A 7,620-nucleotide genomic window follows, 5' to 3' on the forward strand; every position below is an offset into this window, starting at 1 on the left:
CACAAGGAGCAAAGGATTTCGAACGAGAGGATGAGGAACGTAAAAAGAAAGAACGTGGAGCGAAGGACGTCAACAAGAAGAGAAGGAGCGTGGAGCGTGGAGCGAAGGACAAGGAACATGAAGAGTAGGAACGTTGAGCAGAGGACAAGTAACAAGAAGAGTATGAGTTTGAGTGAAAGACGAGGGATGGGAAAAAAAGGAGCGTGGAGCGAAGGACGGGAACGAGAAGAGAAGGAATGTGGAGTGAAGGACGAGGAACTTGAAGAGAAGATGGGGAGGCGAAGGATGGGTAACGTGGGGAGGCGAAGGATGGGTAACGTGGGGAGAAGGAGCTTAGAGCGATAGATGTGGAACGAGACAAGAAGGAGCGTGGGGCGAAGGACAAGGAGGTTAAGTCCAAGCTATTTTTTACTGAAGTTGTTTCTGTTTTCCTCCACGTCTGTTCTTTCAGCTCATGATCTGCTGACATCAGTCTCCAAGCTCAAACACTTTACAGCTAAATAAATGGTCATTGAAAGACTCTTTAACATCACGTTGTAACACACATGTAAACCTCCCTGCAGACTGACCTGTCAATCAGCCAGAGTGTTGATAGTGTATTGATTTGACCTTTGAACCTCTTTTTCAGGTCATCCTCCTGTTCCCTGAGGTGAGCCTGAACTCTTGAAAGTAATGTCATTAAATTCAGCTCATGTGATGCAGAGCACGACTCTGCAGAATAAATCATGTACCTCTTATTAACATTAATCTAACGTGTAAACCCCAGTCAAGGTGAGTTCAGAGTTCACTAACGCTGATAGAAACGTGGAGAGAAGCGTGTGAAGTTTCAGAGTTTGGGGAGTTTCCAGCCTGGCCTCAGTCCAAACTTTTTCTGGAAACATCCTGAGAGCAGATTGTTAGTCAGACGTGAAGCTGACGAGGCGTAAATTAAAAAACATGTTGATACTTTCAGCTCTTTCTGTTCACTGTGATTACATCAAAACTGTTTTATTTTCTGTAATCTGGTCCAGGTGGCTGAACACACTCACATTCTTTATTTAACCCATGGTTTCCTGTTTAATTCAATTAAACCTTCACTCCGTGGGAAGAGTCTGTCTGGATGTAGACGTATACCGAAGACAAAAACAGAGGAACCTCAAAGTCAGAAGTTTTAAATTATCCATAAATTAATCTTTAATCTAAACAGAGTTTAAGACACAAAGTCATATTTTACCTTTAATGTGTCAAAACTGTAGGCTACATAAATAATCAGTGAGCATCAGTCAGAGCAGGATTATCCGTCAGACAGCAGGAACTAACATCATCTGAGTCACAGTGAAAACACACTTTGTGACATTGTGACATTGTGTCATGTTTCCAGTCTTGAATCATCTAATATCAAGAACCACATTTCCCATTAGCACTGCTCACTGCAGGTTGATTGTATGTGAACAGACAGGCAGGTCCAGGGAGAGGTGTCGTGTTAGTTAATGGTATTACTAAAAGCAATCATTTGAAAATGATGAGAAGGCAAACAGAGGCTCAGTCAGGATTAACACTTTAGAATATTCATATTAATTAACATTTAATTTTACTCCAGAGGGACATGTTAACAATAAGTTATGTTAATGAAACTTTTCCAGCTCATGGCTCCTGATAAAAAGCTTCTTATATTTTCACAGATGGATAAACTCTAACTCTACAGTCTGGAGACGCATAAAGAAACCAAGTAAATCACACCCTGAGCAACAAAAGGAATACTAACACACCACAACACACAATAGACAGAGAGACAGATGGAAGAAGACGGATGAATCAATCAATTATAGTGGTGGAGCTGTCTAACCCGCCACAATAAAACGCCAGTTTGACCTTCACTGCTACCGTCTGTTGCTCATTTATAAGACACTAATGAGTGGACCGAGAGACGGATTGAAGGAAACAGGCTGTACAACAACACGCATTACAATTCAAACAGTCCAACAAGAGAGATGCTTTGTGAGTGAAGGAGTGAATGAATGATTGAAGGAAGATAAGTGTAGATACATGGGTGTTTTGAAACCTTAAATTTCATCCCAGCACACCTGGCAAATAATCACAGGTGCACGTGTCCGACCAGATTCTTTAATTCAGCAGGTATTTAGTAAATGTGTTAATCTTATATTCTAGATATCGATTAAAGTAAATCAGTGTTTAAGTGAAACAGATAACTGTTCTGCCACTGAATTTGAAAATATTAAATGTCACAGGTCTGCTAACCTGACTACGGCATCCAACAATCTCAACGCTGCCATAGCCAGACTTCAGACAGACCACCAGAGTGCCCTCTTCCTGATCTCTGGGGACTTCAAACATGTATTTATTTTCTACATAGCTTATTATTGTATTTCAGTCAGACAACTCACGTTTAATTTGTTTATTGTAGCAGCAAATACATATGCATGTTTTACATGCAGACTTTGAGGAGTGATGAGCAAAACATACTAAACACCCCCGGAGCCTTCAGGTGGAAGCTGGGGAGGCGGCGGGGAAGAAGAAAATATCAGCAATGGCATGCAGCAGCAGAGTCGTTGACAGGCAGAGGGAGAGATGGGAGATTTTTTCCCAGTTTAAATAGACCGCCAATTTGAGAGGCAGAGGGCAGGATTGGATGATGGATAAGAGAGTGGGACATGTGACGTGTATGGCATTGCAGCTCTAGTTGTCTGCCTGAACTAGCTCGCAGGCGTCGCTCCATTTGTATAACTTATCATGTATAGAGCAACTGTAATGACTGAATTCCCCTCCCCCTGGAACAAACAAAGTATTTCTGATTCTGATAATCTTCAGATAAAGTGAACAGGTAGAGCTCAGACCTGCGTGTGTCTTCTTCACCTGTTTGCTGTAAAGTACCTTTTATTTTTAGAGGTTTTAGTTTGAATGTGGAGTGCTTGGTGTGTTTTTGTTCTCCCTTCCCCCTTTCCCTTTGTCAGCTTCAATCTCACCTGCACTGGATCAACAATCAGCACACCTGCCTGCCATCATGCCGCCTCTGCCTCTCTTCAGAGCCCTGCAGCAGCACTCAGTCCCTGGATCGACGTGTTCCTGAAAGCCGGCCTTGGATAAGAGTCTGATTGTTTCCTGTCTGCCACGGAGACTTGTCTCTGTCCTCAGGACCTGAATGCCTGACTCTAACCCTGCAAGCTTTCAATAAAGCTCTTCACATCCAACTTGCCTCAGTCTGGATTCTGCCCTAATTCATGACAACAATGAATATAACATATTTAAACTATAACTCTTTTTCTCTTCACTATTTTTTTTTTTTTACCTTTCTCCCTTCCTTTCTGTGTTTAAGAGGAGAAGTGGATTTGCGGAAGAATTGGAGGAAATGAGCAGAAAGGAAAGAAAACAGACCTCATGTAGGGAGCTGTGAGCTAATCCTTCAGCTAATGGATGTCTGGAGGCTTCAGCTCATTCTGCTTTCATTGAAGTAACAAAATAAAATCCCCTCATTGGCGCTCAGCCCAGAATAACACATAAATTCCCACACCTTCACCTCGCTCTGTCGCCTCTCCTCCTCTAGAAGATTTCTGACATTTTTTGCAGCCTGGTGTAAGTCAGCGTCTCTCTCTCATTGTCTCTGTCGTTAAAACTGCACATCCTTTGGTTTATAGGTTCTTAGATAGAGAGTAAAGAAGTTGATCATCTTTGAAGAACATTCTGGATTTACATTTAGTGAATTAATCATCAGCTTTGACGATATGCTTTCAGTGCAATCTAAAATGTTCGACTTCACTGTAAAAACTTACGAAACAGCTAAAAAAACGAATTCTCCTTTAACTTCACTTGAACTTTAAACGTTGACCTTAGAGTCTGTAAAAAAGTTTCTGCACTGTGATAAATGTAAAGTGTGGAGTCTATAACACTTAATGTCAAAAAGCTGGACCATGATGTTAGACAGGGAAACAAAAAACCTCTGTCTGATTAAAAAAACGAATTTATATATTTTTAAAACTCAGATATTCAGCCTGTGATTCCTGCATTCCTGTCTGAAACAAGTGGAAATGCATTATGAACTCACATAATGAAGGATGAACTGAAGACTTAGAACCAGGTTTTACTCAGTGTGAAGCCGGGAATAGATTCTATACTGTTTTTAAAGTTGTATTATTTATTATATCTTGCCCCAACTCCCCCCTCACACAGAATCCTATCTTAAAGACTGATAATCTAAGTCTAAACTTCCTTTGGGGCCAATCGCATCATAGACTAGTATTAAGAAAATGACAATCCTATGTAAAGAAAGAAGGGCTTTCTCTCCCCACTTGAAGTGGTATCTCTGGACTTTTCACGTTAAATATGTGAGATCAGAGGCCGTGAAGTAAGAGAGAGACTCAGTGGGCTACAGATAGAAACTGAAACTTGTGACGGCTCAACTCTGTGGTCAGCTCCTCTTGATCCCAAATCATCAGAACAGAAAGAGAACCTTGTCATCACTAACACAAGATTAATATGGAATAAACTACACAGAGCTGGTCACTGGGACTACTTTAAATCCCCTTTAGCACCTCTATGGGACAAAAAGAGAATCCTTGTCGCCCTCTGATCTGCCACACAGGTAGTTGAAGTACTGCTTACTAAATCCTTTTCTTGTCGTCGAGGCAAAGCCTCAAAGATTTATCATTTACTGCAGGATCAACTCTGTGATCCTTGTTCCAAGTTAAAAATCAGTGGGCGGTAGACATATCACCCGAAGACTGGAACTCGTGCATAAATAACATCAATACTCGAACATTCTTTGTTATGTGCAGAATAGACCAAATGTGTTTGACAAAGACACCGTTAAACAAACAAACAAGAAAACAACAAATAAATGAAAATGAACCCACACACACTGTTTTCCCAAGACTGAGAGCGTGGAGACAAATCAATTGGAAATTCTACATCCATGGCAGCAGACACTTTGACAGTTACATGAGTGGAAACAAATACCAACATGCTGGAGGTGCGATGAGACTGCTGCCTCCATCTTTCTGCTGACATGTTCTGTTCTCAAAGACTGGGGGGTATTCTGGTATCTACTTCCAAACATCCTGCTTTTACATTATTGAGATACTGGAGAATGAAACACCACCTCTTTAGGAAGAATGGACGACAACCATGGCTCAACCTGCTGCTCATGAAAGAGTGACGTATTACATGCTGGACAAACCTGAACAAAACACGCTCACATGGAGCCTTACACAGCTTGGCTGTCTGAATCTTAAGAGGTCAGTTTGGTTTAAAATACTCAAATGATGGACGGATATTCAGTCTTGGGAAATCAGTGAGTAAAAGGACTTGTACTTGGTAAATGGACTTGTACTTATATAGCACTTTTCTAGTCTTTCTGACCACTCAAAGCGCTTTTACACTACTCGTCACATTCACCCATTCATACCCGTTCACTCACTGATGGAAGAGACTGCTATGTAGTAAGGGATCATCAGTATTAGTTGATCTCATTCTTTCACATTCACACACCTCTGAACAACAGAGGGAGCAATTCGGGGTTCAGTGTCTTGCTCAAGGACACTTCGGCATGTGACAGCTGGAGCTGGGATCAAACCGCCAACCTCCGATTGATAGACGACCGACTCTACCCACTGAGCCACAGCCGTGTGTGGGTTTGTTTTTATTTGTTTGGCATTTTCTTGTTTGTTTGTTTGTTTGTTTGTTTGTTTAACGGTGTCTTTTGTGAAACATGCTCGGTCTTACACACACATAACAAAGTATGTTCGTGTAAGACGATGTTCTTTCCTTTTTTGTTTAAATCAATAAAAACTGTTGAACTCACACTGAATCAGTAAAGCTGATGATTCATGTGAGTTAATTATGAATTACAGTTATCAACAATCAGAAGAATATTGACCTCTTTTATTGTTGGAAAGCGGGTTTGGAGATAGTGAGCCTTGTGTCCCTCATTTCCTTACATCTTGTTGCCGCTCTCTCTGGAGGAAATCTGGGGATAGACAAGGACACCCTCATCCCTGTCTCCTCAGCCCCCAAAACCTGCATGGATTATAAACTCCAGCCCTTTACAGCTCAGAGACTGACACCAACTTCTCCATTGTGTGTTCTGACTCCCATTCACTCTACACACACAGAAACAGAAGCACATGCTAGAGCTCAACAAATGTTTGCACCTTTCCTTGATGTTGAATAATGCAGGACATTAGTTAACATAAGATCCTGTCCGATAATAGTTAATGATGTTCTGCTGATGTGCTGCGTGCATATAAACATCACTTTACATCATGCTAACACCTGACAATTTGTCTGCTTTATAATCAGATTTTAAGGTGTGCTCTCAAATTATTGTATAACTCTGCCTTTGGTAAATACATCACACTCCCTTTTTTATGAACCCCAAAACAAAGTCCAAACAACAAACTAACCTCTGAAATTCTTCTGAGCTGTTTGGAGCAGCTGCAGTTATCAGGGCCTGATGTCCAAAGCAGACATGATACTCAAAACTCAGTTCAGAGTCTGCCTCAGTTCTCTCTGTGAATGCCCAGCTTCAGGCACAAGACTCACGTGTCCATCAGCGCTAACGTGGGCACCAGTTTATTATCGACTACTTAATGTGGGCGCCAGGTTGTATAAAAGGAGGATGCTTGGGGAGGACAATAATGACAGCGCTGGGCGAAAGAAAGAGCTGTTTGAAAAGGACCTCACAACTCTGAAAACACTCACAGGCTACATGAATACTCCCTCGTTTAATTTACAGGAAATAACACACTAACCCTCAGTTTCTGAGAGAGCACACACACACACACACACACACACACACACACACACACACACACACACACACACACACACACACACACACAAACACACACACTCTCTCATGTCTCATACGTGAAGTGGTGTTCAGCTCAATTTAATGTTATCCTAAGAGGCTGTTGTGAATATTTGTGGGCCCACACTACCTTAGATGTTGTTATCTGTCATTATTATTCGTTGCTAATTTAAATTAAAGTGCATTCACATTAAAGAGAAACACGAAGGAAGAATAAATGTGGAAGAAAATGAAAGATGTTTGGGTGGAGAACAGGAGAGCCTAACAGAGGACAGACTCTGAATCTGATTAATGAGGACAGAACAAAGAGTTTATAAATATTAAACATGTGATTTAATCTTATTAACGTTATAAGCATTACGATTATTTTCAGAAATGATAATGTAGGATTAATTTTATCACAGCAGCAAACACATTCTGAGACGTGTTGAAAATATTTCAGATGACGAACAGAAATTAAAAAATCGGCCTTAGAAAGACAAAGGAAATCAAGTTCACACAAAACATGGGGAGTGAAAACTAAAACTTGTAGGACAAAGACGAAACTCATCCTCGTCTCGCTGTACAGAGTAATGCTAAATCCCCCTGCTGACACATCACACATCTACACCAGTCCTCAGGTGGGTCCAGCCCACAGGTGGGTCCAGTCCTCAGGCGGGTCCAGTCCACAGCGTTAAAGATTCTTGCATGGGTTTGAAGCAGACACTCATGGTAGTGGAAAGTTCAATGACTCTTGTGTAAGTGTTTGCTACGTTCCCTCACCTTTCCATCTCTACTCTGATAATCCAGTGCACACATTGCTGCAGGAGCCTCATTGG

Source organism: Notolabrus celidotus, chromosome 11 (assembly GCF_009762535.1).
Source record: "Notolabrus celidotus isolate fNotCel1 chromosome 11, fNotCel1.pri, whole genome shotgun sequence".
Classification (NCBI taxonomy): Eukaryota; Metazoa; Chordata; class Actinopteri; order Labriformes; family Labridae; genus Notolabrus; species Notolabrus celidotus.